Source organism: Aegilops tauschii, chromosome 7 (genome assembly GCF_002575655.3).
Source record: "Aegilops tauschii subsp. strangulata cultivar AL8/78 chromosome 7, Aet v6.0, whole genome shotgun sequence".
In the NCBI taxonomy this organism is placed as follows: domain Eukaryota; kingdom Viridiplantae; phylum Streptophyta; class Magnoliopsida; order Poales; family Poaceae; genus Aegilops; species Aegilops tauschii.
The window spans coordinates 631,174,851-631,188,396 of NC_053041.3; positions in this window are offsets into that span (position 1 = coordinate 631,174,851).

Below are 13,546 nucleotides of genomic sequence, written 5' to 3' on the forward strand. Positions count from 1 at the left end.
CCACCCCCTTTGTTGATACTGATGCATATGTAGCTAGTTCTGATGTAAGTCTTGCTGGGTACATTTGTACTCATGTTTGCCTATTTTATGTTTTGCAGAGAGACGTCAGTCTCGCTAGTAGTTCCGCGTGGACTTCGACGTTTAGCTTGTTACCTCAGCTACGATCTTATACCCTTGGGAGGGTCTTGTAGATAGTCAGGCTTCTCAGCCTTTTTCATTTGTAGTTGTCTGTACTCAGACATGTTTATGCTTCCGCTCGATGCTTGTATGCTCTGTATGTTGGGTCATGAGACCATGATTGTAATACTTGGCTCCTCGGAGCCTAATGAATAAATACTTGAGTCGTAGAGTTATGTTGTGATGCCATGTTGTATTTACACATATCGAGCATATTGTGTGTATGATTGAAATGCTTGGTACGTGTGGGATCCGACAACCTAGTTGTTTATCCTTGGTAGCCTCTCTTATGGGGAAATGTAGTCTTGTGCTTCCATGAGCCATAGTAGTCCGCTACTGCCCGGTTCACCGGAGTCCTGCTAGCCCAGCACTACTGCTCCGGAACACTTGACTGGCCGGCATGTGATTCACTTTGTTCCTGTGTCTGTCCCTTCGGGGAAATGTCACGCGGTGACATCCGGAGTCCTGCCTAGCCTGCTACAGCCCGGTTCACCGGAGTCCTGTTAGCTCAGTGCTACAGCCCGGATTCGCACGCTGCTGACCGACATGCTCGATGTTGATTCATGTATGCATGCCCCCGTAAGTTAGTGCCACTTTGGGTTCACGACTAGTCATGAAGGCCCGGGTTCTCTATCATATGGATGCTAGCGACACTATCATATATGTGAGCTAAAAGGCGCAAACGGTCCCGGGCCATGGTAAGGCGACACCCGTGGGAATACCATGCGTGAGGCCGCAAAGTGATGTGAGGTGTTACCGGCTAGATTGATGTGACTTGGAATCAGGGTCCTGACAGCTTTGGTATCAGAGCCTGACTGCCTGTAGGATTACCAAGCCAAACTGGTCGAAGTCGTGTCTAGAAATGCTTTAGTTATATAAGGGAATTGATTGTGGAAGGGAACGTAAGGCTCTTTTTACTTCTTTACCTTATGCCCTTCTGATCTGAGTCAACCTCTTCTTTTCTACGGGGATTAAGAACTAGGCCTTCTCATCTATCTATCAGGATGACATGTTACTAATCCATAGACTTGTAGGATTGATGGATTCAAGTCTCAGTTTAGTTTCTACTACTTCCGTATGTTCATAGCTGGCCTCAGAACCTTGATATTGTGATGTTGAGTGGTCACCACTATTTTGCAGGTGTCTCAAATCTTTTTGAGCATTTACAGACATTATGCTGTCCGAGTCATCCCAGGTTTCTAGATAGTCTGATGCACTTGCAATCATTCCTCCATGTTCCTGATGTCCATTTGGGCCAGATTAATCACACTAATCGGTGAGTTGAGGTACTCTGTTGCCTCGACATATATGTTGGAGCTATTATTATGACCCTAGGTGTTTTAGGGAGTCATCTAGTAATCTAGCCATGTCTTGTATTCCCAATGTGATGATTCTGGCCGTCATTCTCGAAAGCATCCCGTGATGCCATTTAGTAGTAGGTATTCTATCTCTGGGTTCTTGAACCCAAGATTCACTCCACTTACTTCATGTTGATAGTGTCTGCTCGTTCCCTTAGGATATTAGTAACCTTTGCGATAGTCCCCGAGGTCTGTGGTATTTCCTTCTACCAAATACCATGAACCATTCTTGGCAGAAGCTCTCCTGAACCAAAACATCACAATAAGAGTGCTCTTGATGAGTCTGCATTCTGCATTGTGAATCTGCCAGTCCTACCTTTCTGCATGGATTATCTGGAAGAAATATGTTGAGCTTGTTTGACATACTAAATCTATGCATCCGCAACTCAGAAAACCATATGTTCCTTTGAGTTGTCTCTCTTTAGTTGTATTCTGACCTCTGTCTATCAATTGATAGTGAAGAGTAGGCGTGCATTCGTTCATTGATGCCTATTATTCTTGTGTTCCGTCAAGCCATTCTATCTCGGAATGACTAGGAGAAACAAACTCCAGCACCTCATCCATTTCTTGGACTGGTCAAAGTAGTTGTATTCCGCAGATCAAAATGCCAATCCAGCTTTTGTTCTGTTCTACCTTGGAGTATTACCCTCTTTATGTCAAGAATATCATAGGAATTGCACAACCCCTTATGAACTCTTGATAGAGTGATACCTCTCATCATTATCATTCATTCCTCGGTCTCCGTGTTATTTTAACCGGACTGCCGACAAGTGAACTATATGATGTGTGAAATCAATACTCCTAGCAATCCCGTTGCTTGGAGGTTAATGGACGATAAATTCATTCATAGCGTGTTGGTTACTGAACCATCATTCCAAGATTGATCGTGCTACCTAGTCCTTATTTCAGGTGCACTCTTCGATCGATGAGTTAGGATTGTATTAATTCCTTGCTCTTTTGATCCTATCGTCTTGCCTTGAAAAGCAAGATTGCTCTCGAGCTTAGTAACATTCGGTGGTTCATGACTTTCCGAACATCTTCTCGGAAGTATTACTAGATTAATCCCTGGCCGTTATGTTGAGTTCGTGATCAAGTTGGTTTCTTGTAAACCACCCCTTATCCAAGAATATGTGTTGGATACCCCTGAGCTAGTTGGTTAAGCTAAACAACAACTTGGAGAGTTGGAAGATAAAAGGTTTGCCTAACTTAGTTCGTTCCAAAGGGATATTTTTGTGTATGTGTGTTGAAGAAATATGATATCTTCATTGATTGGTCCTCGTGATCAATTGTTGGACCTATTGTCTTACCCAAATCTTTGATTTGCGTATGGGCTATCGTCAAATCAAATCAGAACCAACGATGTTCGTATTGTCTTACTCGCGGTTGAACCTCGAGCATACACCATTATATCTTTTGGGTCTGACCAATACTATCGCCTTGTTCACATAGTTTTGGAATTCCACCTATATGGAAGCCTGGATGGTTTGTTGTTGAGCCCATTGACAACATTTTCATCTTGTCCATGATTCATGTTGAACATCCAAGTTAGTGTTGGAAACTTTTGAAAGCATTTTCTTCGTGCTAGCTCATGAAGTTTATGCTTGATGAAAAAAGTGACTACCTCTGATTAACGTGCATTTGGTGAAAGTTGACGCCGTGAATTCGAGAAAGTAGTTTTGCTTCCTCTTGAATCATCCCAAGTTAGTCATGCACGTGCGAAGTATACTATGGTCTGGTAGATTTGCAACCTCCATCCCACATGTATTTCCTAGCACACCAAGCCACTGATTGATTTGTTCAAGGAAAAGAAGCTCCTTCTTAAGACCCGGGGCTTATACAAGGACTTCGATATCCTCGATGATGGTTCCCCACCTGAACTCGGTAGTGTTTTATTATAAGACTACTACGTGGTCATGCTTGTCTTGGACAGCGTGTTCACAGGTTTGTAGCAGAACTAGCTCATGTTTGGAGCTTGCTATCATAGTTCATTTCCCGAGAATCTCGTAACGTCATCTCGTCGGTTTGTGTTGCAAACTTTCTTTTCAGACATGCCGAGTCTGAAGTATCCTATTACCAACCAGATCTGAATCTCAGGCAGATATGATGGTTGGAAAATCCCCAACATTTGCATTTTGTTCCCAGCTTGCACCGCCATTGTGCCAATTTCCCATGGGTTGCCCCTCTCAGTAATTGATGTCTAGGATCATCTTCAAAAGTGGACTTACCATGGGTTTCATTCATTTCCCGATGATAAGCAAAAACCATCCATTGCGTTGTCTTCAACAAGATAGTCCACATCATCCATTCTAGTCTGAGTATGTCATTCTTTCGAACTCCTTCAAATGATCGATTGTGATTGCCTCAGGCTGGTGTGAAGAGTTCCAATGATCTAAATATCAAAAGTAATTCTTTTGCCACTTAAGGGAATAGTTCTATGGATCACCTTCTCTAAGGTTCCCCAACGGCATAAAGGGCAATTACCTTCCTCGCTACCTTGAGACCGTCCACCATCTTCTTAAACGTGGAATTGTTGCTTACCAACTTGAACCTTCGTCATATGTTCCTCCATCCCACTCGAAGTGTGTTTCGTGTTTCAACTCAAGAGATGCCCCAACTTCTCATTCCATGAGTTGATCGTGTATCGGTTGATCCTTGTGAAGATCGAATTATATAGAGTTTCCTCTCTTCTGTCATCGTAGTTGGATGAAGATATCGAAAGCAAGGACGTCAAGATCAATCTGAAGCAATGATTCAACATCTTCGAGAAGGGAAATTGGATCGTGACGATTGTGCTACCTTTGTGTCCCCTCTGTCTTCTTACCTCACGTCTTGAATCTCGGGACGAGATTCTTGCTTAGTGGGAGTGAGTTGTCACATCCCTAGCTTACCTTGCACTTGGACTAGCTTGGTTGTTGCATCATATTTAAATTCAAGAAAATTGAAATGAGGAAGTTCAAAGCCTCCGAAATCTTTTAAAAATAATCAACACTAAAAAAAAGTCTCTTCAAACAAGTCCAAGAAAATGTTCCTGTTAATTGCTGGAAATATTGGCAAGGGATAAAAATTCAAACCAATATTTCTAGAGTCTCAGAAACAATTATTTTGGGCCTTTGAATTAATCCAATAAATATTTGAATTGGATCTATATTTATTATATAATAAATATATGTTCAATAATTCTGAAAATTATTGTGTGGCTTTGGATAAGTCCATTTAGTTCACACAATTATTTTCATGAAGTTTAACATTGATTTGGTGTTAAAACTAAATCAAAAACAAACTACAAAAAATTAGAAAAGAGGAAGAAAAATAGAAAAACACACACAGAGAGAGAGAGTGCCCACTTGGCACAGCCCACCAGGCCCAACACTGTGGGCCCTGCCCATAGGGGCACGCCGGTCTTCTTCCTTCAGCCAGTAGGCAGAGAAGAGGCGTGGCGCGCGCGCGTGCGTGCGGCTTCGGCCACCTCCAGATTCCACCTGGGAGCCCCGATCCTTCCCTCGTCGCCGCCCTGGACCCCTCTCTGCCTCTCCCCGTTACTCTCTGCTCTCGCCCCCTCCTCTAACCCTCTTTCTCGCGCGCAACCGAGCGCTGCCGTTGACGCCGCTCACCACCACCGCGCCCACCGCCGTCGCATCTCTCCTCTGAGCTTTCCAGAAGAACCGCCTCGGCCCCCTCTTCCTCCTCACTGATCTGTACGACGCTGGAAGCCCCTGGACGCCACCAGCACCGCCGTTTCCCTCGTCGGCCACCGAAGATCGTCGTCGTTGATTCGCCGCCCCGAGCGCCTCCCCGACCCCATGGAGCTGCTCTTCGACCTCCCAGTGAGCTCCTTCACCATATTCCCCTTGTCTCCGTGACGTTTGCTAGCTCTAGCCGCCGTTTCGCCGATGACCGAAACCCGCCGCCGCCTGAGCTCGCCGCCGACGTGGCTCCGGCCACGAAACGGCCTCGCCACCGTGTCCAACGCACTCACCGCATCGCTTAGGGCTTGTAGGAGCTAACCCCGCGCCTTCCCGTCCTTCGTAGCGCCGTTTCCGCCAACGTCCGAGGTCCGGCAGCTGTTGAGCTCGACGCCGGCGAGGATTACGGCCACCCCAGCTCGCCTTGTTTGCTCTCTTAGATGCGCACGGACCCGGGCTTCGCGTAGGTAGTCCCCGCCGCTGTTTTGGTCGTCGGAGGAGCGATCCCGAGCTCGTCCGCCGTCTCGGCTCGTCGCCGGCGACGTAACTCCGGCTAACCACCGGATTAACACTAACCTAGTTGACCACAGGGTCAATGACTTGTGGGCCTGGCCCTGCTAACTAACCTAGATTAGTGTTAACTAAACCTAGTTAGTTTAGTTTAGTTACTGACACACGGGGCCCACTGGTCAGTTTGACCTGGACCGCCCGTTGACCAGCTGACGTCACAGTGACGTAGTGCTGACGCAGCAAAGACTTTTCTGGATTTAAACTTATTCAGGAAATTTCGGAAAATGCAATAAACTTCTAAAAATCATAGAAATTCAACCGTAACTCCAAATGAGATAAGTTATATATGAAAAATGATCAGAAAAATCCAATCTATCCATCTGCACTGGTTTTATGCATGTTTAAACAACTTAACCTTGCTGTTCATATCAAAACATGATAATGCACTTTATAAATTCATGGTTTGAGTTTGAATTTGAATTTTTGGTTCAAATAAGCTCAAACCCTTCTGTTCTTAGCTGCATTAGCTCAAATCACAACATATCGCCATGTCATGATCATGCATCATATTGTGCATTGCATTGATCATGTTTCTTCTCTGTTTGTCGGTGTTGTCCCCCCCTCAGTAGACGTTGTTCCGACGTTATGATCGTTGACACTGATGAAGACTCAATGTTATCTTCAGAAGTGCCAGGCAAGCAAAACCCCGTTCTACATTTCGATACAATCCCACTCTCTAGCTCCTGCTCTCTTTTACTGCATTAGGACAACAACGTTTCAACTGTTACATGTTGCGGTAGCTGAACCCCTTTCCTCTGCATGACCTGTCATTGCCACATTAAATAGATGAAACCCACTAGCATGAGTAGGAGTTCTTTGAGCCCTAATGTGCCTAGTCATTCATGCTTGTTTGTCATTCCTGCTATTGCTTAGAGTTGAGTCAGGTCTGATTCATCGGGGATGAATTGGAATGTGGTGAACATGTCCTACTTTTGAGAGCTAAGTGTGTGAACACGATTTGGTAAAGGTAGCGGTGAGAGGCCATGTAGGAGTACATGGTGGGTTGTCTCATTGCAGCCGTCCTCAGGAACTGAGTTCTGTGTTTGTGATCCATGAACACTTACTACCCGCATTGGAATGCTTAAGTGCCCCTCTCGACTTATTAATCAACCTGATCTCTGTCCAGGAGTTGCAACTAGTTTCTGGTGTTTGTAGGTTGTGTTAGTAGTCTACCAGGTGGCACCCGGTACAGGTGGGCTTGGGACAGACTAGGCACCATGGCACGGTGTACCAAGCGTAGATCCATCTGTCGAGGTGGGCTTGGGAACCCTGCACACATCGTTTGGGGCCGTGAGCGACACCCCGGCCGGATCTCCTTGCGGATGGAACCCGAATAGGCGACAAACCTAGACTAGAGACTTGTGTGGTTATTCAGGTCGTGGTCGACTCCCTCGCCAGGCTTCCGATTGAAGGTTGCCGAGATACACGACGTGTACATGGTGGTAACTGGCGAGAGTGTGTGTGAAGAAGTACACCCCTGCAGGGTTAACATCATCTATTCGAATAGCCGTGTCCGCGGAAAAGGACTTTTGGGTTGCTTGTACAGTTCATAGACAAGTGAAAGTGGATACTCTAAAACTCGCAAGATAAGCGTGAGTGCTATGGATGGCCTTCCCGTAGGGAGACGGGAGCGGATCCATAGTGCTGTATTGATATGGTGAATATGTGGACTCGTGTGCACCACCTCAAAAGAGTTACTTGCAGTCATAGTTTAGGATAGCCACTGAGTCAAAGCTGGCTTGCTGCAGTCAAAATCCACCACCCCCTTTGTTGATACTGATGCATATGTAGCTAGTTCTGATGTAAGTCTTGCTGGGTACATTTGTACTCACGTTTGCCTATTTTATGTTTTGCAGAGAGACGTCAGTCTTGCTAGTAGTTCCGCGTGGACTTCGACGTTTAGCTTGTTACCTCAGCTACGATCTTATACCCTTGGGAGGGTCTTGTAGATAGTCAGGCTTCTCAGCCTTTTTCATTTGTAGTTGTCTGTACTCAGAAATGTTTATGCTTCCGCTCGATGCTTGTATGCTCTGTATGTTGGGTCACGAGACCATGATTGTAATACTTGGCTCCTCGGAGCCTAATGAATAAATACTTGAGTCGTAGAGTTATGTTGTGATGCCATGTTGTATTTACACATATCGAGCATATTGTGTGTATGATTGAAATGCTTGGTATGTGTGGGATCCGACAACCTAGTTGTTTATCCTTAGTAGCCTCTCTTATGGGGAAATGTAGTCTTGTGCTTCCATGAGCCATAGTAGTCCGCTACTGCCCGGTTCACCGGAGTCCTGCTAGCCCAGCACTACTGCTCCGGAACACTTGACTGGCCGGCATGTGATTCACTTCGTTCCTGTGTCTGTCCCTTCGGGGAAATGTCACGCGGTGACATCCGGAGTCCTGCCTAGCCTGCTACAGCCCGGTTCACCGGAGTCCTGTTAGCTCAGTGCTACAGCCCGGATTCGCACGCTGCTGACCGACATGCTCGATGTTGATTCATGTATGCATGCCCCCATAAGTTAGTGCCACTTTGCGTTCACGACTAGTCATGTCGGCCCGGGTTCTCTATCATATGGATGCTAGCGACACTATCATATACGTGAGCCAAAAGGCGCAAACGGTCCCGGGCCATGGTAAGGCGACACCCGTGGGAATACCGTGCGTGAGGCCGCAAAGTGATATGAGGTGTTACCGGCTAGATCGATGTGACTTGGAATCGGGGTTCTGACAGTCAAATTGCTTCTCGCGGAAGAAGAACCAAATCTTATTACGCAAGATTTGGCATTTGCCTGCTAGCTGTTGGTTCTATTCTAGAAGGTGTTAGTAAGCTATGAAAATATAACTGAAGAAGAACCAAAAATATCACATGCTACTGTTTTTCTTTCCTGTGAAGTGGATCGTTAATCCTTTGCTCATATTGCTTTAGGAAAATGGCGCCACCACCACCACCATGTCGACTGTGCAAGTCAAGGTGCGCCAGCAGCCTTGAAACAGGCAAGCTGTTCGGCATCTACTTCCAGCCGAGTTTTTGTCTTGCGGCGGTAAGAAATTATATGAAATGTAAAAACTATTTTATTTTTGGTGTTGGCATTACTGCATTGTGTCGTTTTGCTTTTCTTACACAGATCGTCCCATGCAATGTGAGGTTGAAATTCAACAAGCAGACAGGAGACACTGTGACATTTGAGGCTCCTGGGGGGCGTACACTATGGAGGTCGAGAAAGGACGCAATATGTCGCAGATTGGGGGAGATGGATGGGCCCGTTTCCTCGCCCACATGCGTCTTACTGGTGGTGAGTTGATCAGCTTCTCCTTCTGAGCAAAAAGACCCAAGCTGGCTATCATTTATATCAACCTGGTGGAAGATGATGAAGATGATGAAGATAATGAGGACCCACTCGATGAAGATGATGAGGACCCACTTCATGAAGCCATCGTATCTCAAAGAATGAGGCTGAGCGAGGAGGACATGTGCAACATATGGGACATAATTCTGCCACGTGATGACTTTGTCGGGGTGCCATTCGTGACACGCCTGACAAGTACCATGGTCGATCGACATGATATGGTATGTTATACTTACAAATGGAAATTATCCGATGGTATGCTTAGTGTAGAGTCCAATGATATGTTGTGTCGAATCTAGTCGATGATATGCTTTAGTGTAGAGTCCGATCACATGCTTATTAGTGTAGAATCCAAGGAACTATTAATAGTGTAGATAATCCATATATACTTATTAGTAGAATTCATGCTTAGTACAAATGTGTAGTACTGTGTCTTTTGATAGTGTCGAAATCTATACTTAATAGAAATTGCCAAAGAGCGTATTTATTAATTGATATATTTTTCTTATTCAAAATCGAGCCTGATGAAGAAGGCTCAGCTGGACTACGCTTTACCGCAAGGGGCTCTGTCACCACCTGTACTTACCGCATGGACACGGACGGTCGCACACACTTAAACTCGGTTGGGTGGAAGAGATTCCTCGTTGGCAAGAATCTTCGTGTTGGACATGCCATCCTAATTACTATCAGGAACACCCACCGCCCAGGCTTGAGGATGATGATCGTCGTCGATATCATCTAGAACTACATATATGTGTGTGGCTATATCATCTAGAACTACATATGATGATCGTCGTCAATATCATCTAGAACTACATATGATGATCGTCGTCGATATCATCTAGAACTACATATGATGATCGTCGTCGATATCACCTAGTACTGCTTGAGGATGCATGTTGACTATATATGAAATTGTTATCTAGTACTCCCTCCGTTCCAAATTACTCGTCGTAGTTTTAGTTCAAATTTGAACTAAAACCACGACGAGTAATTTGGAACAGAGGGAGTACTACCTAGTACCTATAATTCTTTTTGAAATTGATATCTAGTAGTACCTAATATCTGGAAATTGTAGTTTATTGAAACTGAAACGGGTAGGAAGTGGGGGGGGGGGGTGATGAAAGATATAGCAGTAGCGCGGGGCAAGGAAACCGCTGCAGCTAATTAATAGTAGCGCGTTCCGGAAAAGTGCTGCTGATATAGTCAATAGTTGTAGCGCGGGCACAGACCGCGCTACAACTAATAGTTAGCTGTAGCGCCGTATTAGTAGCGCGGCTGCCCACGCTGTTGATAGCCTCAAAACCCACGCTACTACTAGGGTTTTCCCTAGTAGTGTGGACATGAGTGGAACCTGGTTACTACCTCACCAAAATGTGATATGTGTCATTAGGTACAAAGACCAACGCCACCAAGCAGCTGAGGAGCACCCCAAGACCTCGAGGAAGAAGAAGGAGTCCAAGAAGGGCAAGTCTGCAACTCCCAGGCGACCCCGTGCCCACGGGCCCCCAAGACCCCATGCGCATGGGCCGCCCAGGAGGCTACTAGAAATGAGACGCACCACCCTATGCACACGGCCTCCAGACCGCGTGCGCACGGGCCTCGGCCGATGTAGCACCCCGTGCGCACGGGCGTGTACCGTGCCCATGGGACCCCCGTGCGCACGGGCCCAACTTACCCCATGCGCACGGACCCATCAGGATGGTCGGCCGAGGCCTGCTGTTTGGGCCTCCACTTCGTCACCCTCTCCCACATACCTATATATTTCATACCTAGGGCTATGTTTAGGGTTAGCAAAGTATATGTGAGATATTTAGGGAGCTTTGCTCCTTCTACCACTCCACTTGGAGATCAAGACCTCTTAGGAAAGGATCCCTTAGTGGATTTCAAGACCTCCTCTTGGAGAAGATTATCATCAAGACCTCACCTCCTTTGGAGTGGGAAGAACCTTACCTTGTGCTTGTTTCCTAAGATTGTGCTTGTATTCTTGTGGATCTATGTGTTCGCTATTATAGTGGATGTGTGATTGGGTTTTGTTGGAGTGATTTGCCCTTTGTGTTCTTGGTGTTCATCCCTTTTCCTCCTCCAAGTGTGAAAAGATCCCTCTTAGGGTTTCACCATCCAACATTTTTGCTATCCCTTTTTAGCCATGTGATGTTGTACGGGCTATGGCCCGTTAGGGAGGAAGCGGAAATAGTTTGGTGTGCTTTTGGAAACATTCGCACAGTTTTGGAAGGTTCCGTCCGAGGTTTTTTCTATGCTTTTAACGGTTTATTTGTTTTTGGGGACTCTTCATGTTGGTATTTTTTCCCTTTTTTAAAATTTTAATCTTTAATTTGTTTCTTTTTTCTTTTTTTCCAGCATACTTTGAACATTTTTTAATACATGTTAAATGGTTTTCTGACAAATACTATGAACAGGTTTTCAGTACATATTAAACTGTTTCTTATATGAATTTAGAATTTTTTCGAACATGTTGAACATTTATTTAATACAAGGTAATCATTTTTCAGATACATATTAAACATTTTTATTACACCTGTTGAACAATTTTTTAATAAATATTGAACATTTATAAATACACAGTCAACAGCTTTTTTAATAAAAGATGAACAATTTATTAGTCAAAACAATTTTTTTTAAAGCAAACACTTATTTTACATCTCATGTACATTTTTCTAATATTGTTAGGAACAATTTTGTAAGCATGTGGACATTTCTTAATGTCATGAACATTTTTCAGAATGGTATGAAGATTTTCCTTAAATGTCAAGAACAATTTTTTAAACAGGGAAATTTATCTCAATATTTAGTAAAACATTTTTTCAAATTCGCAAACAACTTTTAAATTGACAAAGAAGTTAGATCCTTTTAATGTATGAGTTGATCGTAGTAACGAAGGTGTGTGATTTTAAAGAGAAGTGACGAGATTTCAACACAACGAGGTGAGGCAGAAGGCAAGCAACAAGTGTGTTTAGATGAGTGTTGTTTGCCAGCCGACCCAATAAACGAGGCAAGCATCGAGCATGTGGGTGAGCCATGGGTAGTGCTCACTGCGACTGCTAAGACGTGTTCACGCAAAATCAGATGCATGAGCGCTATGCATGGAGTCGCCCGAAAATACGCACCTATGCAGGTCTTTGGGCAGGCCGACGAATGATGTCCAGCATTAATACGGCTCCCTCACTTTGAAGGAAAAATTGACTTTATTTGCATCGAAAACTGCGGCACCTCTCATTTGGGGAAAATCAGCTACAATTTGTTTCGAGCAATAAAAGTTATTCCCGAACTAACAAATTAAATGGTATAATTTAAAAATGTTCACACATATAAAAAAATCAGCATTTCTTTAAATGTAGTAAAAACTATTATTCGTTGATTTACAAATATTATATTTTTATAAATTGTTCACTAAATTTGAACAACGAGACCCACCTACTATATATGGGTCTCATTCCTTTATTATACAATCTAGCTAGCCACAACTAATTCTAATCCGCAATTCAAGGAGTCAAGTTTTTTGCACTACCAATGCCCGTATTCATAGATTCTAAAAAAGTTCTTGAATTTGTGAAACAATTTTCTCAAATTCTAAAACTGTTCATGGATTTGAATATACTCATGGTAATGGATTTTAGGAAATATTAGCTAATTTTAGGAAATATTAGCTAATTTTAGAAACATGTGGGTTCTAAATGATGCTCAAATATTTCAAAAGTGTTCACTAATTTCATAAAACCTCCTGAATTTGTTAAACTTCAAAAGAATTAAAAATTCTCATGTAATGTTGAAATGTTCCTAAATTTTAGGAATGTTTGAGGATTTTATTTTAGTTTCATGAATTTTAAAAAATGTTTACTAATATTATAATAATCGCTTTCTTTGAAAAAACATTTGCATATATTAAAACTGTTCATTTCTTTGAAAAATATGTTCACAATTTTTTAGAATGGTCACAATATTTACAATTGTTCGCAACTAAAGAAACATGAATATGACAATTTCAATAGTATTCATGCATTTTGAAAACATTCAAAAAATAAAACATATAGAATAAGGGAAATAAAAAATGGATGATTAATGGTGGAAAACACAAGAAATCGACACAGAGAATGAAAAACCAATGTGGAAAAATAAGGCCTAAGTGGGCAAACTGAAGTTGCAGGGTGTGTTCTAGCGATTTAGCACTATTCCACGCGCCGAGCATATAATAGGAAATTGCCATCTACAGTATCTATCGTGAAACTCATATACTTCGCTCAGAGTTAAGCTTTTAAGATTAATAGTTAAGTTGTTAAGAATCACGTGCATATTTCTTCGGAGTGCTAAAACCATGTAGGGATTTAGAAGAGTGTCAAAATTGTGGGGAAATGTTGATTAACTTCCGTTTCGCAACATTTCTGACACTCAA